This window comes from Mercenaria mercenaria, chromosome 18 (assembly GCF_021730395.1).
Source record: "Mercenaria mercenaria strain notata chromosome 18, MADL_Memer_1, whole genome shotgun sequence".
Taxonomy (NCBI): Eukaryota; Metazoa; Mollusca; class Bivalvia; order Venerida; family Veneridae; genus Mercenaria; species Mercenaria mercenaria.
In genome coordinates, this window is record NC_069378.1 from 50,307,694 (window position 1) to 50,331,048 (window position 23,355).

A 23,355-nucleotide genomic window follows, 5' to 3' on the forward strand; every position below is an offset into this window, starting at 1 on the left:
CTGCTTGAACCCTAATGATAAAAATTGAAAAGCTACTGCTCCGCCAATGAGGTTAATTACCACTGAAAGTAATTTTCGGAACATTTATGACAAACATATTTTTATATCTGTCTAAAAGCTAAACAATTTTGATGGTCTTGGATGCTGGCTTGTGGTACATTTCTTTGCTTTTCGTTGCTTGTTTTAGCCTCGTCGTCGGCATATCGTCCCTATGTGATCTTCGGGAAGTAACAATAATGACCGAAATCTTTGATATGATTTCTCAAAACAGGTCAAGAGATTAATGTGTTTATGAATGTGATCCTGTTCATTGCTGATTTTCAAAATGTTTTCAGCGTCTTATGTGGAAGAAAAGGGATACGTGTGGAGATGCGATGTTACATAGCGAGAATTTGTTTTGTTTTTCCATAAAGTCAAATACTACTTTTACTTTTATTACATATAAGCATCCGCAGTTCAATATCGCAAACATCAGTGTAGGCCTCATTTCATGATATTTTATAATGGAATTTCGCTTAAGCCTGTGTTAGGGGTGTGAGCGGTGTTGCACAATTAATCACCGTTCATTAACAACAACCTCAATTAGAGAAAGACTCTGATTTTGCTCGGTGGCGTTCATTGCTTCCAAAATCTTCCAAAAATCTGTAAATAGATTTTAGTCACCTTGTTGGTTACCTAAAATGCATTGTGTATTGCATCTATCTAAACCAAATACAGCAATGAATGCACATTAATGTTTTGATCAGTATATATATGTTGCTTAATATTTTTAAAATCTAAAAACAAATTACAACTTTTGAGAAGATTGCTTTTTCTTTATCTGTGGCTAATTTTAACCAGTTCACGTGACACCTCGTTAAATAAGCTAGAGTTACTGTTGCTAAATCATGATAATGTAGGAAATTATTTCAAGATTTGGAAGAGTTATAATAAGTCATAATAGGTAAGTTTTGATTTTTTTGTAGATACAGGCTATTCAAAATTACATGACAAATTTTCAGACAGATTTATTTTTCATCAGATGTATGAAGAAACAACGATTTGCTATTAATGATTTTTTCAAACCATGCAATTTGTCAATTTATTTTGTGCAATATTGTGACGTTTTCAAATGGGATTAGTTCAGCTGTAGGCGTGAATAGAACAAATCAATATAATTACACCCTCAATTATCGTACATGTGGTGAACCAACCTTCACTATAAAATACTGCGCGAAGCACTTTCTGATCGAAAATTTTAATTATGTGTTTAGTAAACATCTAATGCGGTGCATGCCATGAATTCCCAGTCCAATACAACCACTATATATTTTCCGCGTAGCGTACTATGACAAGTCTATATCTGCATGTAGTTCTCGTGGTCCTATCAGTGTGTAACATTATCGCATTCGCATTAACCGTTAATAAATAGGCTATAGCATTTAGTTTTAACCATCGGTATTCATTGGAAGTGTTAAAGACCCACACGACCTAATGACCTACTTTTTACTCCCATATGAACTTGTGCAAATAATTCTGGTAACACTGGTATAATACTACAGCTATTCTACAAAATGACAGGTGGGCAATTTAGGCCCTGTCTTCACAACTTCATCTGCAAACTTACTCAGTCATTCTCTTCTCAGTATAGTTTTATAAACATAGAATAATAACTCACCTTAATACATGAAGTACCGTGCATACTACTACATTAATTTTATAATATATTCAAACATTAAACACATTGTCTTAGCCTTATATATGTCACTGTCAATTTGTAACTATATACTTGTTATTTCTCATTTTCTCCATGCAAAACATGTATCATTACCATCATGGAAATACAAAAGAATGCAGTTATTTTGTGGTGCGTCTTTAAAGTAACTTGACAGTCACTACTGACCTTGACATTTTATAGGGAAACAATACAAGTATATATAATTCTCAAAATATACTAAGTATTTAAAATTGAACCTCAAACAAGAGGTGTCACTGTTAGTGACAAATGTCCCCGAAGTGTGCCCAAGAATGCTACAGTTGTCTGCGCAAAATATGCCAGAATAGTTAAGGTATGAATCATTTTGTGACCAGATAAAAAACGTTCTCCAAAGGTAACCTTGACCTTGGAGCTAGGGGTTTGGGTCTTGAGAACGACACACCAACTCATTATAGGGAACAATTGTGACAAGTAATTTTAACACCCCTTGATGAATGGCAGAGTTATTGACCAGACAAGAAACATACAATGTTAACCTTTGACTTCTAAGTGTGACCTTGACCTTAAAGCTAGGGGTCTTGGTCTTGCGTCTGACACGTTATCTCAATATAGGGAGCGTTTCTGCCAAGTAATTTTAAAATCTCTTCACTGATGGAAGAGTTATGGAACAGACAAGAAACATACCATGTTAATCTTTAACCTCTAAATGTGACCTTCACCTTAGAGTTAGGGGTCTGGTTTTGTGCATGACACGTTTTCTCGTTATGGGGAATATTTATGCCAAGTAATTTCGAAATCCCTTGAATGGCAGAGTTACGAACCTGACATGAAACTGATCCTATTAACCTTTGGCTTGACTTCTAAGTGTGACCTTGATTTTTGGGTTAGCGGTCTGGATCTTGCACGTGACACATGGTCTCATTATCATTACGGTAAACATTAATGCCACGTTGTTTCAAACTCCCTTCATTGATGACAGTTATATACCGGACACAAAAAAAGATGCTATTAACCTTTGACTTCTAAGTATGGCCTTGACCTTGAAGCTAGGGTCTTGCGCATGACACATTGTCTGATTATGGTTAACATTTATGCCAAGATATTTCAAAATCTCTTCATGGATGGCAGAGTTATGGACCGGACACGAAAACAGACCCTGTGAACATTTGACCCCTAAGTGTGACCTTCGCCTTAGAGCTGGGGATCTGGGTCTTGCGCATGCCAAGTCGTCTCATTATGATAAACATTTATGCCAAGAAATTTCAAAATCCTTTGATAAATGGCAGAGTTACGAAACGAACACGAAACAGACCCTATTAATGTTTGACTTCTAAGTGTGACCTTGGCCTTAGAGCTAGGGGTCTGAGTCTTGCGCATGAAACGTCATCTCATTAAGGTAAAATATTTGTGTCAGTTATTTCAAAATCACTTCATGGATAGCAGAGTTACAGCCCGGACAAGAATTTACAAATTTATGGTCGGACGGACGTACGGACAGTGCGCCCACCTTCGGTGGCATAAAATCAAAGAACTTACTGTAGTGTAAATAAAAAGTTATTTGCTGAAACATCGTTTTGAGATATTAAGGGAGTTATTCATAAATTTAAAGAAAACCCTAAAATCAAATGTTTGTGTTAAATTTCACGATATATATATATACTTAATAACTTATTTAAAGAACAATATATTAAGCCGCGTTAGCTCCAGTGCACTAGTCAGTAGTGTACAAGTATTACAACCATGCTTTGCAGCGATGTCACGGGCCATTACGGAAGCCTATTAGGGACATTTTGTCTTAGTTTTTATGCATAACATATTATGTGTTACGTGTTATCAGTTACCTCTTACATGTTGCGTATTACCTCTTAGGTGTTATATCTTGTGTGTTACTTATCAAAAGTTAGATTTGCCTAGTTCTCAAAAGGGAGACAAAATTGGCGGACGTTAACGATTACTGCTTGTGGCACTTTACCCCTTTTGGTGACCACTAGAACTAAACCTAGAAAACAGCTTTAAACCACCTATGCTATGAACAGCATGATGGATCTTGATCAAACTTGGTCTGTACCACCATTATAAGGTCATTTCCAAATTTGTTTCAAAACGCGCAATGGTCCCCTTGTAGAGTCATCTAGTGCTAAACAGAGAAATACCTTTAAACCTTTAAACATTTTTTTCATGAAGTCTTTTGATGAATTTTCATTAAACTTTGTCTGTAGTAGTCACGGCCACATATTGCCATATAGTGCAAGATATATCCAGATCCACAAATAAGGGTAGATTGGTTGTCTTATCTATTTTTAATCTTTTGTCAGATATTTTGATCCCATACTTCCATCAATTCTTCGAATAGTCGAGTGCGCTGTCAACCGACAGCTTTTGTTTCTTGTTGTTTTAAGGGATGACCTAAAATTGTTCTGTCCGAATATATGTCATGTTTATCTCAAAAGTACTTAACCTAGAGTCACCAGACCTAGGATTGTTATTAAAAATGTTACGTTGTATTTCCGGTGTTGTGGTTTGAGTTTACAAAGCCATGGCCATGACTTAAATAAAATACACTTATTGTAAAAGGAAGTTGGGGTTTGGCTGTTCCAGGAAATAGAGAATGGCTTAAATTGGTGCAAATGGGCATATGCAGTTTTATATATTTCACTACTGCCCATAAACAGACTCGATAAAACTCATTTCTTATTTCCTAGAGATTCATTTCAGTTTGTGGTCTTGCATGATTATATAATTCATTACTTCCCATAAACAGATCAAATAAACCCATTTCATATTTTCTGGGTTTTTTTCTTTCTTTTTTTCTCTCGGTTTGTTGTCTTGCTGCCATGCTGCATTAAATATTTCATTACAGATCTTGTGCGTCGTCTTTTGTTAAATGCGCAGTTAGTAATCTCTGAACTAACTTATGTCTGTAACTGAACACTATATTTATACAAACTAAATATTTTATCTATTATAAAGTACGATAGCCTTAATAGAGAGTATATAAGTCCTTACACATAAGATGAAATATCTAATTCCTAATACCTTTGACATAAGATGAAATACCTAATGCATAATACCTTAGACATAAGATTAAATATCTAATGCAAAATTATGAACATTTTACATACGCAAGAGCCGATAAATAAGACTTAAGGGGAGACAATCAAAATCCCCTTGATCAAAATCCCCTACACTGAAAAATGACAGGGTGTTACAAATCCCCTTCATACTTTTGCAGGGGGTATCATAATCCCCTCTGTGATTTTTACTTATTTCATCAAGTTCAAATACAACTATATACAAATTAAAAGTCTATTGCATAAAGCACGTAAATACAATGCCTTTAGCAAACATAATGTAATTTGGAGCACTGATATCTATATATATATATAATGTTAATCACAGAGGGGATTATGATACCCCCTGAAAATGTGCGAAGGGGATTTTGTAACACCCAGTCATTTTTCAGTGGAGGGGATTTTGATCAAGGGGATTTTGATATACACTCAGACTTAAGTAGGAATTCGCAGTTCGCGCCGCACTAAGGACTGAAGTTTTTTCCAGCGTATTTATAACTTCACCAGTATTAAAAGCTTTTTAACACCATACACCAACGTTTAAAAACAAAACATATATCACTTCGGCAGTTTAGTGTCCCTTTTTCAGCTAAGAATTTCGATGAAAATATTCTTAAAACGTACGTGCGATTTTTGCTACAAATCAATGTTCTGCGTAAATCCAAGTTAAATTTACATAAAACTTCCCTGAGGCAAAGGAATTGATTCAAACGTCATAGAAGTGTCCCCTAACCAAATCTGTCTCATATCCAATAGATTCTTTATTTTCACAGGATGATGCAATGAAAACTGATATGGTGAAATGAAAGATATGTTCATCATGTTAATAAGTGATTAAGTCAAACTTTTTTTCAACAAGTGTTAATAGCTCTATATATAGCATCTTGTACATGTACGGAAATTTAAACACTTTAGGTTTGAGCAGTCTTACTAGACATTCTGAGTCTTGGCTATATATCTTCCTATAAGGAACCACACATTTCACAGTATATATTGACATCTTCTTAGCTTACTTTCTTGCCAAAATCATACCGATCAAATACTTTGTTAACAAAGTACATTAGATCAGACTTTCCATGCGGAATGTAGATTCCAGTTAACAGAGCTATTCGGTCGAGCTTTGTGAAAGAAAACTTTATACATTCCACATATCAGTAAAGAATTCAGTTCATGTTTCCCGCTTCACCTCTACCTTACGTGTATAATCTAAGAGGTAATAAATAATACGTAACGCATATTACATCACACATAAGAGGTAATGCATAAAAACTAAGACAAAATGTCCCTAATAGGCTTCCGTAGGCCATAGAGATAACAAAGAAACCGATAGGTAGACGAGTAGATAGACTGGCTGTATTCGTCACTTTAACCCGGCGCTGAGTTAACAAACTGTAGGGAATAAAGGGGCTTCAGTTGAATGCCTATATTTCTGTAAAATATTGCATTTTCGCAATGAAACTTGGTAATATGTTTGATATTACATCTTTCTCTTTCTTGAAAACAGAGCTGAGAAAGTTATGAAAGGACTTCGGACACTGTCATATGCTTCTAGCCTACATTTTGAAGGCAAAATTCCCATTAAGTATTTAAACAATACCGAAATCGTTTCGAGTCAATGATAAACCAATGTGTTAGTTAATTTATTATAGCAGAAACTGGTTTGTATCTGTTCCTATCAAGATGTTTTTCTTATTTTATCTAGGCCAGGGTATATTTTCTTGAAAAAATAAAATCTTTAATTTCCGTAAAAATATAATGTCGTCACTTTACGGAAGTTTTAAATATATGAATTCCAGTCGAATAAAGTGACAAAATCATTTTATTTAAGGAAAAAAATAACATTTTAAGATTAGAATCCTATAAATAAATAAAAAATAGAACGATATTTTTGCAAACAACCTGTACTTGATTTATCTATACACTGTTTGTAATGTAAAGTTATTGATGCATTACATGAGTGAATAGATATACATGTATAAGTGACCGGTCAGTTTTATTACAGTGGTTCAGGTAGTTATTTAAGTACATGTACTTGTCTGTATAGTTCTGTTATAAGTGATGGCAGATAGTTGTGTGCTGCATAACAATTATACTAAGAAAAGGCAGCCGTATGGTTGGTTCTTGTTTTGGATAAGTACCAGTGGCGCAGATAACATTTTAGCCGCGCCATGAGAAAACCAACAGATGGCATATATAAATACGGCTAGACGCGAAAACGAACTAAAAGGTCCAGTCGAGTTTCAGGTGGATTTTTTATGCAGCGACCTGGATATATTTTTATTACATGTTTAAGCCAAATGAACCGTGCCATGAGAAAACCAACATAATGCAACTGCAACCAGCATGGATCCAGACCAGACTGCGCATCTGCGCAGACTAGTCAGGATCCATGCTGTTCGCTAACGGTTGGTTTAATTCCGAGAGGCTTTGAAAGCGAACAGCATGGATCCTGAACAGACTGCGCAGATGCGCAGGCTAGTCTGGTACCATGCTGGTCGCAAAGCCACTATGTTGGTTTTCCCATGGCACGGTTCATTTGGCTTAAACATGTAATAAAAATGTATCCAGGTCGCTGCATAAAAAAATCCACCTGAAACTTTTCGCGTCTAGCCGTATTTATATATGCCATCTGCATGGAAAACGACTTGACACATCACTTTCGTGGCATCACATTGAATGTGAAACCGTCACTTATATGACCTGCCATGAAGTTATTGTTCTTGACCTATGCATCACAGGCATATCAATGCCAAGCGTTATTTCTGTTGGATAGACTATAGTCGGGATCAGATTAACTGCTGTGCACATATTGCCTCTTTTTTTGTGGTATTTAGGCCTAGTCCGCCGCAAAGAACAGTTTTCAATTCAGTTTTCACAGAAGGAAGAACATGAAGTGATGAATGCGTGTGACATTTAGTATGTGTCTAAAAAAATAAATATAAACGCGCAGAAGATGAAAAAATAAAAAAATGAAAAATATATAAGAAATACAAAAAATAATTAAAACAAAATGGAAAACAGATTACATCCTCATCGCTAGTGGCGTGAGCGTCCCGAGGTGGGGAGGGGTGGGGGCATGCAGAAGATTACCTGGTGTGTTGCAAGTACGTTAAAGCAAATATTTGTCAATCTACTGCAACAAACAACCAGGATAAGCCAATGAAAATTTAACCCAACAAATAATAATGAATTCACAGTATTTGCTTCTTTCACTACTTTACATATATAACATGCCTATATTACCCTTTCAAACATTTGTATAGTATTTGAGTTACAAACAGATGTAAAAATATGTGACTATCAATTTATTAAAAATGAATATAAAATGTATTGGTTACTTTACATTTGGGAACACCCTGTAGTTATATTTTTTGTTTAAAAGTACTGTTCCACCCCTTGCATCAACATAATAGTCACAGAAAATGCGTATAATTAATATCTCCATATGCTGGCCAAATATGGTTTTGATGCACGGATGGGAACAATGTTGTTTAAAGCAAAAAACTTTTTATATCTATATAACAGGGTACGTAATTCTATTTAGAACAAATATCACTGTTCTATGAAACAAATATTGAAATTTTGACTTTAAGAAATAATCTCAAATGTGTATTTTGATGGCATATGTAATTAAATGCTTATTTCTTAGTAGTTTATTTTTCACTCTTGGAGTAGGCAAATTCATATAGAAAGTGTCCGAAGTCCTTTGATAAGAAATATTTCTTATATACCTACCTGATGCAAGTATTATCATTCTTTGCGAACATAAGTATACAGATTATCTGAAAACATCATTTATTGATATAAACATAAAGTCTTGGATATTTTTGAAATCCATTGAACGCCTGTATTTGACGTTGACAAATGTGTACTTCTGAACATGTATGGTTCTATCTTTGTAGACTCAACACAAGGTAAGCTGCCATGAACTTTCAGCAACATAACGGTAAACGTGACGGTCAGATATCTTTAACTTGAAGAGCGATGTATTTCCTCGATCTTTTTGTCAATATTTGCTCTCTATTCCTTGTTCGACGTTTTATGCAATACAGTTTTAACTAAGAACAAAGTTCAATAAATGGCTAGGAATTTATCGAACAAAAAACGGAAATCAGATTAAATTATAAGCCAATGATAATATTATGTGAATATATAAAACCTATTTCTGCATGATGTATAAAGCAAAATTATCTATCACGAAAAATAATAATAAATTACCAGAAAAAATATTTAAAATCTACATATATTCAGAGTCGTACAGCTAGGGGTACCGGGCTTGACATGGGATACTATGCGAGCCCAAATATGTTTCTAAATTTTGTTTTGTATGGTGGCAGATTTGTGCCCTTTCGTTCTGGCGTATTAACGTGTTGCCGCGTTTGTAGAGCGCCAACTGGCCAACACGCCGAATCAGCGCGCCTTATTTGTCATATTGGCGCGCTCTTTGTCATTTTGTTGACGTGTTGGCACTGTTATAACGCACTAACACGCCAGAAGAAAATAGCGCATTCAGCAAGCACCGTTTTACATATTGTGCTGCACATCTGATTATTTAGATATACGTTTAGTCTCTTTCACGTTATTAAAGTTACTGTGTCCCCATAACAAAACGACTTCTACGCCAAAAGCGTAACTTTTTAACAATCTGCTTTACTAATGTTGTGTTATATTAGTGCCATATTACGCCGTATAGAGCTTGCGCATCTGCTTTACTAATGCTGTGTTATATTAGTGCCATGTTACGCCGTAAAGAGCTCGCGCATGTGCTTTACTAATGTTGTGTTATATTAGTGCCATGTTACGCCGTGTAGAGCTTGCGCATCTGCTTTACTAATGTTGTGTTATATTAGTGCCATGTTACGCCGTAAAGAGCTTGCGCATCTGCTTTACTAATGCTGTGTTATATTCTCGCATCTGCTTTACTAATGTTGTGGTATATTAGTGCCATGTTACGCCGTGTAGAGCTTGCGCATCTGCTTTACTAATGTTGTGTTATATTAGTGCCATGTTACGCCGTAAAGAGCTCGCGCATCTGCTTTACTAATGTTGTGTTATATTAGTGCCGTGTTACTCCGTAAAGAGCTCGCGCATCTGCTTTACTAATGTTGTGTTATATTAGTGCCGTGTTACGCCGTAAAGAGCTCGCGCATCTGCTTTACTAATGTTGTGTTATATTAGTGCCGTGTTACTCCGTAAAGAGCTCGCGCATCTGCTTTACTAATGCTGTGTTATATTAGTGCCATGTTACGCCGTAAAGAGCTCGCGCATCTGCTTTACTAATGCTGTGTTATATTAGTGCCATGTTACGCCGTAAAGAGCTCGCGCATCTGCTTTACTAATGCTGTGTTATATTAGTGCCATGTTACGCCGTAAAGAGCTCGCGCATCTGCTTTACTAATGCTGTGTTATATTAGTGCCATGTTACGCCGTAAAGAGCTCGCGCATCTGCTTTACTAATGCTGTGTTATATTAGTGCCATGTTACGCCGTAAAGAGCTCGCGCATCTGCTTTACTAATGCTGTGTTATATTAGTGCCATGTTACGCCGTAAAGAGCTCGCGCATCTGCTTTACTAATGTTATGTTATATTAGTGCCATGTTACGCCGTATAGAGCTTGCGCAGTATACAGCTCACATGTGAGCTGTATTCATGATTATAAAATCGTATATAGCTTACACTGAATACAGCTCACGTAAGCTGTATACGTCAAAAAGCCGTATATTATCGTATATATATGGCTCATTTTTGATAGGTTGTAATCAAGAATCAACAATATCATTATTGAACACTACGTTATTACAACCATCGTCAACAAGATCATCATCACAACCATCATCATTATATTCGTCGGCATTACAACCATCAGTATCAGCAGCAGGAACAACAACAGCAGCCGCAGCATGATCATCACCACCACTACAACAGCCACAACCACCACCATAATCATCGTTATATTTCTAACAATCATCACAATTATCAACACCACCATACGCTTCGTGTTCATCACCACATTCATCAGCAGAGCATCAGCATAATCACCATCATCATCGCAGTCATCGCTAATAGTCATCACCAATCATTATATTAATCATCAAAATTGTATTTGCAAAATATGTTTGCTAGCATATTTGCAGATGTTCCGGAACTTTACACCTTATTCAATAAGTTAGAGTAACCTTTCTTAAAATCATTATAATGTAGAAGAGATTTTTCAAGATTTGGATAAGTTATATTTAAGATAGCTATAGACTAGTCTTGATTTCATATGTTACGTTTTTACTTAATATGTGGATATTGACTTTACAAAATTTTGTGACCAGTTATCAGACTTAGTTTCACATTTCCTCTCAGGTATGACAGAACAAAGATTTTTAATGATTTGTTTCAAACTATGAAATTTGCCAGTTTATGTTGTGTATTATTTTGACTTTTAAAAATGGGATTAGTTCGCAACTTCACACGGAAGCATTTTACTATGTTACTGAATTTCGGATAAATAACAGCTCATAGTTCTGTACAAACATGTACGGAGTTAAGACAATAGGCAATGAAATAATCGATTTACGTAGTGGACCCGTAATGATAGTCTGAAATCTCTGTGCGATTTCGTAATTTCGTCTGTTATAACATTCTTTTCCGTAACAACCGGCAAATGCCGAAATTTTATACGGAGGACCACATTTTATTTCTGGCAGAAATTTTCTTCTGTCTCTTGCTTGAAAAATTTAAAGTACAATATCAATGTTGATTTAAGTTGACTGAAAATAAGCAATGGAACATTTCGTGGATAGAAACTTAGAAATAGTCCTTTTTTTTTAAAAATACTCCTCCAGCTTAAAAGATGACAGAAATCTCCTCAGCTTGTTTGTATTTACATATGAAATAAGTAATAGAAAGAGTAGGGGTTCACGAGAAATAACCTCATTATTCGAGTGGCCGCTACGCTTTCTGTTTTGTATCATGGTCCGCCAATATGAAAAACGCATTCGGCTACTAATTTTGATTGACAAGTTAACATTCCATTTCAAGCGTTGGTACTATCACGTGACAAACGTACTCTAACTGAAATAGAGAACGGTTTCAGAAAGTTCAACACTACCCTTCAGTATTCTATATGTAGGCGGGACCTAAGACATGTTCTCTAACTTAGTTAGAGCACGGCTTATAGCCACGCCTCTTCCTCAGTTGAAGAATATTACAGATATAATGACACTGCAGGTAAACCATGATACAAATTTCCCTACATTATTCTATATGTAGGCGGGACCTAAGACATGTTCTCTAACTTTGTTAGAGTACGACAGCCTCTTCCTCAGTTGAAGAATATTACAGATAGAAGTTAACAGTTATAATGACACTGCAGGTAAACCATGATACAAACGTTTAAATTCAACGCAGCTAAATACAATTACATTTGTGTAATATTTGGATTTTTCAGCTTCTGTGTACGTCACGCATTTTATTAATCTTTGCGAAAATTGCTATGAGAAATTTGAAGTTTTATTATGTATGGCTTCAAGAAGGGGAAAACTATCGAGCTGAAAGACAATGAGTAATGAAAACGGTAGTCGTGTGAAAGTGTATAAGATAAACATAACTTTCAGAACTATCAAAAATCTAGTCAAAATGTATAAGAACATTTCTCTGGTTGTAGGTGAGGAATGGGATATTTGGCTTGAGAGTAACTTCCAGACGGTAAAGAAGCTCTGAGAGCTATACTATAAGGAATCAAGTGAAACTATAAAGGTATTTGATTTTTATTTGTTTTTAAGTAGACGTAAGACGTAATTTGCAGCACGGGAGACATCATATACCTAGTGGGTGTAAAACGGAGATTTTCACCACTGATAAAAACACCAGAAACTCTCGTCCGGAATTCAAAAATAGTTCGTCTGTATGTATGTCTGTTAAGGTCAAGAAGGCGTAATTCAGCGCCATCTAGTGGAACGTCAACATTATGCTTGACGACGTCATGTCTTTGCGTTCTAAACGTTGACGGTAAACAGCTTGTATGCTGAAGATTTCATGTCTCATCCAGCTTTTCGTCATATTTAAACAATTAAATATCTACTTGTAGTTCAGAAAAGGAATAGATATAACTACTGCCTACTTTAAAAATAAAATATTTCCTGATAATTATATTCTTTTCCATCAAAGCTAGAATGAACGCCTTGAAGCCAGAACAATATATTTATTTATTTAAGTTTAGAGTAAAAATATGGCTAAGTTTTTGTCAGCATTTGACCGTATTCTAACACTCAGATAAAATCTTCCATCGTTTTTATCAGTATGTGTATTTTTTAAAATTTGAATAACGTGAGTATTATAGCTGGATATAGCCGCTTAATCATGGTCATTTTCAACTTTAGCTTGAAACAAAACCGGGTGACATAAATGAACTGAAGTATAAAATATGAAAGGTCGGTGCCGTTTCCAAACTTTTACTCAAAAATTAAAACACGGGCCCCTCGAAACATAATCACTCAGAGTCTATTTTAAAACGGCACTATCAGTATACCGGTATATATAAAAAGTAAAAACAATAATATGAATAAACTGGAGGGGGTAGTGATAACAATGAGCTTTCCTGATTTGATAATTAATTGCTAAATTCATTTTTAATCATATTTGATGGCTCTTTGTTTCATACATAAAATAGTACAAGCATATCTTTTTAACACAGAAAAAAACAATTAGGCCGGGCTTCACATTATCTCAACATCGGCATATACAGCCATTCCACAATGTTAACTTTCATCTTGTTAAATGAACATCTTAAACCATGGTTAACAATATGTGCAATTCAGATTTTAGAATAATTCCCGTTTTGAAAACTTCAAATACAACTGACCCTTAGAAAATAGTCTCTTGTCTAATTCATCCAACCAAAAATCCCCCGTCTTCCTCTCATATCGGACCGAATGACACACTGGTTGGAGCGTTCGCCCGTCAATCGAGCGGTCATAGGTTTGGTTTCCAATACAGTCACTCTATCCGTGACTAATATTTTACAATGGGACAGTTGTAAGTTACTGTGGGAAAAGAGTTTAGTGCTTGTAAAAAATAAAATGTTGACGACAACGGGCGTAAAACCCCCAAACAGACAATAATTATTCCCGGCTAATTCTGACTTTTAAGTTGGTCGAAATATGCAGTCAAAACGAAATGAAGTTAACGTCAGACGTTAAAAGTGTACGGACATGAAATAAATAAGTTATTGCACTTATGCATTTGATAACCATTATTTGTGTTGGGTTTACGCCGTTTTTTAACAGCCTTAAAATATGTCACGGCGGTCTGCTTACACAACCTTTCTTTATAGTTTCTAACCAGTAGGCACTCTCCGTAAAAAAAGAACAACTTTCCCACTTCATGGAACGCAGTAGCTAGTCGGGCTGGAACAAACATCTCCGGATTACGGGGAAAATTGTATTTAACTAATTATGAAACAGTTGAAACGGATTGAAACCAATTAATAATGCAACAAGACGTTCAATAAAGGCTGCAAATAAATCCTTCAATTTAAACAGACAATGTTAACTTGGTTGAAAAATGCGGGAAAAAGACGTTACGTTTTAACTGTTCTTAAACTTCCCAATTTTCATAGCATTGTAGCGTGAAAATAAACTCGGTAGTCAAGGAATTTTATAATCTTATTCTATTCATAAACATTTCAGGAACATTTTCAGAAAATTAAAAAAAAATCTATGGAGGAGAGAACGAGCAGTAAAATGTTAAATAAAAAGTATCATTTTTTCATTACGCTTTTATTGTGTGTAACATGCATTCATGTATATAAGTTTGACAATAAAAATCGGAAAGAAATCGGAAAATGGCTTACAAAATTAGAATACTTTTATAATGAAATTTATGTTGTAGTAAACTTTTTTTGTGATTAACTTATTTTTCCCTAAATTACAAACAGTTCTATGTGAAATTTTGATGCACAAAATCTGCTCGTGAAAATGGGGGTAGGGGAAAAATTAAGACAAAACAGCGAAAACGAAGTCGGAGACACCCGATATTTTTCCGCTCATTTTACAGTGAAATAAATTTATATGATAACTTTAGTTTTTTAAAAAATCTATGGACCAGTTTTTACACACTAAGTCATTCCGCTCGAAAACAATGATTTCGTAGAAAGATTTTGGCATGATTTTTGCATAAAGTGAGCATTCCTTCGGCGAATAGCCGGAGTGCATATTTTAAAATTACATCACCGTATAGGTCTCAACGGGCATGTTATATTAAACGAAAAAAAAAAGAACAAAAAAAAAAAAAAAAAAAAAAAAAAGGCAACGTCACAACCAAATAGGGATGGGCTAAAAAGTGATTTTCGACGCCATTTGCGTAAAAAGTGTGAATTTGATCTTTTACATAATGGTAAATGTTGTGAAAATCAGCGTTTGCTATTATTTAATCATGTTATCAAGGATGCAACTTTTTTTGAAATTCCCGCTCATTACGTCTTCTTTACCTTAAACAACTTTACCGGTGGTCTAGATTTCATGATAAAAATGAGAATCAATCATGTAGCCCTCTTGACCATATCAGTATAACGTTGAACTATGTCTCTTCAAGCAAACACGTCGAGTAAATCTGTAAAGAAGAAAACTTTAGAATACATTTGTATGGTGAATATGATCTCGCTTCACAAGTTAATTTTTTTTTATTTAACGTCGCACCGACACATGATAGGTCATATGGCGACTTTCCAGCTTTTAATGGTGGAGGAAGATCCTAGGTGCCCCTCCGTGCATTATTTCATCACGAGCGGGCACCTGGATAGAACCACCGACCTTCCGTAAGCCAGCTGGATGGCTTCCTCATATGAAAAATTCAAAGCCCCGAGTGAGGCTCGAACCCACATCGATGAGGGGCAAGTGATTTGAAGTCGGCGACCTTTAACCACTCGCCCACGGAGTCCCCCACACAAGTTAATAATAATCTATAATTGTAAAGACTGTTCTTTATTGAATCTGCAAAGTAACACTTTTTACGAATTATCTGCTAATATATGTAGCGGTACAGAGAGCGAATATAGGACGCTCGCTCTGTGAATTTGTGCTCCCATTGTTGACATATTGTTTATTTTTGCGTGCTTGTTGTATTCCTTGGCTAAAACATCGCAAAACCTTAATACTCGTTCCTATTTGATGACTTGATGACTCCCCATGTATGAGACTCCATGATTCCTTTTCCTTTAATCCTACTTATAACGGACGGAGGGAGTTGACTTTTGTCTTATTACTTGTTTATGACCGTATTAATATATATGATGTGGACAAAAAGCAGTTCTACGCTTGCTTCTTTGACTTTTAGTGATGCTCGAGACATATAGGTAACAAATAAAATTAGGATTGTTCGCCATTTGTAGGCAGTACATAGCTACGTATATATTGTGACTGATTTCTGCCATTTCACGTTGTCGTGTTGGCGGGGCGAAAACTCGAAAACACGACACAGTCTACGCGAAAACTCGACGTTTTAGAGGACGTCGATACGACAAATTTATTTGTCAAGTTTTCGTGTTGGCGGGTATGAATATGTCGTGTTGGCGCCTTGTAAATTTTTTATATATAGGTGTGAAAGGGTGGCCCCTGCTGCATATTTTGAGTCTAAGATTTGAGGTTCGTGAGAGGATAATGCCCTCCTCTTTAGGGGGTCAGAGGGTATCCCCACGGAAATGTTTTAAATAAATGTAATGGTGGCCTTTGATTGCAATTTGGGTCTAAATTGCGAGAAAATATTATTCCTTTGCCAAAATGATCGGATGAAACTTTGATGAGTACAGGTCACTTCTCAGCCGGCCGACTGGGGGTGGAGGCGCGGGGTGGGCACGCCCCCCCCCGGGTCCGGCCCTGGGTCCGAGCCTGTATAATTAGAAAAATAATTACGTATACGCGAGGGCCTCAATGAAGATTAACTTATTCAAATGAGTTCCCTCGTTAAATAAGGGCTTTGAATTTATTATTATTATATTGTTTTATAAAACACTAAACGTGAGTACACATACAATGAGATGATTATATATCTGCGTTGTCGTCATGGGATTAATATCAAGTATATCGAATATTTATCCTGCAATATTATAATAGTGTTAATATCCTCCGTATGTTAGGTATATTAGCTAACCCCGCCACTTTCGTACTCGCAGTTATCTTCGCTGTATGCTGTGTAGAGTAAAAAACACAATCTTTATCAGATTTGGTCATTATCAAAAATGTTTTATTATTCTAGTAAGAAATTGCTTCGTTACATATTGAGAAAAATACATAAAATGTAGGTGAGGGGTAAAACGGTAGAAGTAATTAGTTTGATATTCGACGTTCGTCTTCGTGTCGGCAGGGCGAAAACACGAAAACTCGATAAATGAGATATCTGCCGTGTTGTCGTGTCGGCGGGGCGAAAACACGAAAACTCGACAAATAAGGTACTTGAAAACTCGACAAATAAAGGGCGCCAACACGACATATTCATACCCGTTAACACGAAAACTCGACAAATAAATTTGTCGTGTCGGCGCCCTCTAAAACGTCGCGTAGAATGTGTCGTGTTTTCTTTTTTTCGCCCCGCCAACATGACAACACGAAAACTCGACGAATAAGGGTTTTTTCGAGTTTTCTTGTTGTCGTGTTTTTGCCCCGCCAACCCACCAACACGAAATGGGAGAAATCAGTCACCATACCAGACAGTTACAAAAATGCTATCACCGAATAAAAGTAATAAAATGAGTGTAACCTTGCGGAGTAGTGTCCCCTGAAGGAAGCCAACCTAATATCCGTTAAGAACCAGAAAACGGACAAGGGAAACTATTTATCAAGTAAACATTAAGTGCGTTATCAGATTTATTTTAAGAAATATGCACAAGTTTTGCATTAATTTTGAGATACTGCGCGACTTTATTGTCATAATATTAATCCGCGAAAGGACGAGTGCAAGTTTCTCGACGCAAAGCTAATAATCATTTTGTTTCTTATTCATTTTTTTTGTTCGTTAGGCTGAGTAAAATTGAAAAATTATCGAAATGAAGTGTAGAGAAAAGTTGATCTGTACAAGTATATATATGTAAATATTTATGTAAGCTTTGGGAATGCAGTTTTCATGCAAGTAATTGATGCTTACTTGGGAACAAATTGTGCAGCCCTTGCCGCAGCTTTGTTTTTACATTATTATGAAAGAAATGTTATGTTGAACCTTTCTCAAGATACACAGGCAGACATTATTTCTACATTTAATGATACATCACGCTATATGGATGATAGTATAATTATCGATAATCCGTTTCTATTTTGTTTCATTGGTGAATACTAATTATCCCGGGAGCTCCAGATAAATAAGACCAACGATTCGGATATTACTGCTTAACTTTTAGATTTACATCTCTCTTTGTGTCATTATTATATATACCAACAATTAGGATAAGAGGGGTGATTTTAATGTAAGTATTGTACATTTACCCCTTTTGGATGGGGATGTACCAAGGCGGGATATATCTTTATGCACCCCCCCCCACCTCCTCAAGAAGAAGGTCGTGTATATTGTTTTGCAGATGTCGGTCGGTCGGTATGTTGGTCGGTCAGTCCGTAGACCAATCGGTTTCCGGATAATAACTCAAGAACGCTTGGGTCTAGGATCATGAAACATGACAGAAAGGTTGATTATGACCAGCAGATGACCCCTATTGATTTTCAGGTCAGTTGGTAGAGGTCAAGGTCACAGTGACCAGAAACAATGAAACGGTTTCCGAATAATAACTCAAGAACGCTTGGGCCTAGGATCATAAAAATTGGTAGAATGGTCGGTCATGGCCAGTAGATGACCCCTGTTGATTTTAATGGAAGTACGTCAAAGGTCAAGATCACAATAACTCGAAACAATTAAACGGCTTCCGGATAAAAACTCAAGAACGCTTGGACATAGGGTCATGAAACTTGATAGGAGTGTAGCCATGACCAGCAAATGCCTTTTATTGATTTTGAGGTCAATAGGTATTAGGTAAAGGTCACGGTGATCCGAAACAGTTAAACGGTTTCTAGATGATAACCCAAGAACACTTGGGCCTAGGATCATGAAAGTTGTTAGGGAGGATGGTTATGACTTACAAATTATCTGTATTAATTTTGAGGTCAGTAGGTTAAAGGTCAGGGTCACAGTGACCCGGAACAATTAAACAGTTTTCGGACTATAACTTGAGAACACTTGGGCCTAGGATCACGAAACTTAATACGGATGTTGATCATGACCAGCAGACGACCCCTTTTAAGGTTAATAGGACAAAGGTAAAGGTTACATTGACCCAGAATTGACCCAGAACATTAGAACGTTTTTGCCAAATAACTAGAAAATGCTTTATTCTAAGATCACATTTAATACAGGGTTTACTTATGACTGGTAAATGACCCATAATTATTGATTTGAGGTCAGTGCGTCAAACATCCAGTGCACAGAGACCAAATAATTTCTGTTCCTTGTGCAATTACTGAATGCATCAAGAGGGGCATTTCGTGTTCTACGAGCTCTTGTTCTAAGTTAATTTAGTTTGCCAGAGCGTGTAGTCATGTTGAGGATTTCAATGAATGTAATCAGTATATTACAAATAAACTTCTTCAGAAAGGCTTCCATTGATAATTATAAATTACGTAAATATTTTGCTAAATTTTACTATTGTTATTCAGATTTAGTTTTGAAATTCAGCAATAATTTAAAATCACTTCTGCGAGAAGATATTTTTAAACCCGATATTTTATGGAGATGTGGTTTACAAATTATATAAAAAAACTTTTGATCATGGTTGTTTTCCAACTGTATTTGGTGACATTATTAAACGTTTTATTCAGGTTTGATCCCAACTGTTTTGATACACACTGCAAGTTTTACCCTTTTACAGTTGAACGCTACACTTAACTTACAAAATGGCGGATATTTGCTAAATTTATCACACGTTCGTTTAATTTTCATCAGGTAAGTGTTTCTACGGTATTTTGAACTCTACGGATATGTGCATGCATCAGTTTTATGTCTATGTCACACTTGGTTTTGCGTTTTAGCGTCGTAGATTTCGAATGGTCGAAGTTATGGAAAGTATAAAACACCAGAGAAACCCACTACCTGATGAAAAAAAAAAAAAAAAAAATATCCGCCATTTTGCAAGTTTGCAACCATTTCTTTCGCTCGAAGTAAGTGTATAACAACTTCATATCCTGCCCCTTGTTTTCGATTATATCTTACGGAAGAGGGGTCTCCGTGGCCGAGTGGTTAAGGTCGCTGACTTCAAATCACTTGCCCCTCATCGATTTTGGTTCGAGTCTCACTCGGGGCATTGACTTCTTCATGTGTAGAAGCCATCCAGCTGGCTTACTGAAGGTCGGTAGTGCAACCCAGGTACTCGTTCGTGACAAAATAATGCACGAAGGGGCACCTGGGGCCTTTCTCTACCATCAAAGCTGGAGTGTCGCCATATGACCTATAATTGTGTCGGTGCGACGTTAAACACAACCAGATAAAATAAATAAATAAATATCTTACGGAGGAAATGGAGAACTCTATGATAGGCAGTTTTTAAATCCCGAGGGATTAAACTGTTTTGATAGCCATGTCCTGACATTTTTGACGGGCTCTTAAGGGTGTTTCCTTTTATGCTTTGTCTTCTGCGAAGGTAAAGAGTACATGCATTTTTGGTCCTTAATGTTTGTTTTATATAGATTTACAAGAACACTTTTGTGTTTTATATGCCTTATCTTCTGTAGACATTACGTGTGTTATGGATTCACCTGCAGGAGATGTGTGTGCACGTCCGCGTGCTGTGAGTTGCAGTTTAGGGAGGCTGCGTTTTTGGAACGTGGCATTCCATGTTGGATATATATCCTTGTTTTTTGTTTGTTGATATTACAAGTTATATGTTTAGTTATAAAGCATAAAAGGTATGCATTATTTAATCGCCTGGCATACTGTAGAGATATATCCGAAATTATTTTAAATTTTCCATATTTGCTATTTTGTTTCAAAGATAATTGGATTGATTATTTGACAATCTATTATATAATAGTGTCTTCATTCTTTTTATTTTATACATAATATTAGTAAAACGTTTTTTACCAATATTAAATTTAACTTCTTTACATTCAAAAAAATACATATGCATCTCTGCTTAAGACTGTCTGAAACAAGTAAAGGGCAATGTAATGCTTGGTGAAAATAAGATAATGTTAATATTTGAACTGATATTGTTTGTCTGTGAGTAAGACGTTACATGCAAGTTGCTCAATATATTTTTCCATCCGATTTGCTTGACACAAGAACATTTTCTTCCCGTTTGGTTTCAGAATGTTTTGTTATTGGAAAGGAAGCCCTGGAGGGACGCTTATTATTTATTAATTTTGACTTATTATTTTAAGTAATTATAAGTTATATATTTTTAGTAATAATTCATTAGTAACTGTTATTAATAAAAACAACTATTCTCTTAAGTTTGTAAGACGACAGTTTTATTGTACTGAATATTCCTAACATTTCCACATGAACATCTGATTGCTGAAGATAACTACAGTGGTCCGCTCGGACCATCGTTGTTCCGCCAGCATTATATACGATATGTTGACGTGAGAAAACGATGCAATGACACGAAATCAAAATGCAATGGCATGACTGATAAGAAGCGAGGGAGTTTAATTTATCTTGCACGTTCACACCGTGTTCTCGTGCCATCTCCGTTTCAAACTAAGGGCGACATTAAGACACGTAGAGGCTAACGCCGTGGCTAGAGGGCGTTTACGGTAACGTGCATTTCCACCACCTTCCATGAACAGGCTTAAACAAAAAACAAAACAAAAAAAAAGAAGACAAGGATGAATATCCAACAGGGAACCCGATGTAAATGAATCTGTAATATTTCTATCTGATTTATATTTGCAAGGAATTATGGTATAAAAATAAAGATTTTTTTTTTATCAATTTAGCGAACGTGTGATTGTGGTCTATTTTATTTGTACGAAAGTGTGCTAAAGTGTGCTGGTGACGGTGTGGATCTCTTGCAAACTTTATTACATACCATTAAATGTTTATTTGCAGTTGCAAGACAAGTCAAAAATGGGTGATGGAAAAGATTGTCGAAAGTATACATACAAATGGATGTCACTGGCAGTTGACTTCGGCGGCCAGGTTTATCGGACAGTTTTTACCAATCAAGCTCTGAATGTATATGGCTCAATCAAGGCTTTTTTGACGACAAAAAAATGTTCCATCGTACCAAAGTGTTTCCCCAACCAAGTAGAGACATTGTATCCAAACGGCACAGCAGCATCTTCGGCGGACAAATTTGATATAACGCTTCTAGCAATTCTAATGAAAGTATTAGGTCAACCAAAAGATGAATCAGTTTCAAATGACCTACAGAAGATAAAACAATACAGAAATGGGGTATTTACTTACGTACTTATGTATTCTTAAAAACGCATAGTTACGTTTTTAGGTTATGCAAAATTTTTTTGGAACATTTCAAATCTACCTTCAAATGTTTAATAGGCATCAACTTTTACTAGAAAAGTGGCTCCGCATATCAGGTAAAAGGTAGTAGCTTAACAAATTATGTGTATGTTTTTTTTTTACTTTTGTTTTTGCTGTGCGTGTCGCCTGACAAATACACACACGTAGTATACTTCAGGCTGGAGGTTTTCATAAACTAGTTATATCAAGCGCACATTTTCATTTTAAAGCAATTCAGTAAAAATCTTCTTGTCAGAAACTGCTTGCTTACGAACTTTCTGTGACTTTATCAAAAGTGTTCAAACTATTCTGATTTACTTAAATGCATAGCTGCCAAAGGGCGTGGTAACTTCATAAAAACTTAAACATCATATTGGCATACATTGCTTGCCTGTTTTTCTTGGTAGACACTTTTCCAGCAATTGTCAAAAACATGACCACAAGAGCTGATAATTTTAAAAAATCTTCAAACAAGATCTCCTCTACCAATGGTCATATGGTCATATCTTGAAGTAATTTCACAGAAGCGGTAATTTAGTGACCATCCTCCAAGTATGTTCAAACTATTCCGATCTATAAAAAGTATGGCGCTTTGAATGGGACGTGGTAAATGTTTGTAATATCTAGTGTGAAATTCTTCCTTCCTGAGAGGAACTTCTAGCTCAGATTGGAAACGTTTTCATAGAAATAATCGTTGGGTGATCCAATTAAAAAGTACATTATATTATCAGATTATTCAGATTCGTCTAGATAAATTAATTCTGGTATCTGTAAACGCATAAAGTGGGAACTTTGAAAAATATTCTTGTGAGAAACTGATTGTTTCGGCTAGGGAAGGGGGACGCTGAGGCAGAGGCCCCTTAAATGGCGGTGAATGTTTTTAAAAGTTTTTATCACCAAATATCGCAGAGCGATATTGCAGGATGAAGCTTATCAGATTTTACTCGCAAAATTAGGTATGAACAAAGTGCTAGGTGGGTGCCGAAACAGCTGACCGAAAATCAAAAGGAATCCATTGTGACTATAGCAAAAGAACATTTTGGGTGTTTTACCGTGATGAAAATACGTTTTTGAACTTTACTGTCAATTGGGATAAAATGTGGG

General features: G+C 35.9%; 1 long non-coding RNA gene across 1 annotated transcript; it reads left to right on the forward strand.

The window, feature by feature from the left end:
• The first annotated feature begins 880 nt into the window (after window positions 1-880).
• Window positions 881-22,179, forward strand: LOC128550818 (uncharacterized). Its single transcript, XR_008368494.1, has 3 exons — window positions 881-943; window positions 12,422-12,513; window positions 21,838-22,179. It is a non-coding gene; the product is annotated as an uncharacterized LOC128550818 (long non-coding RNA).
• The last annotated feature ends 1,176 nt before the right edge of the window (window positions 22,180-23,355 follow it).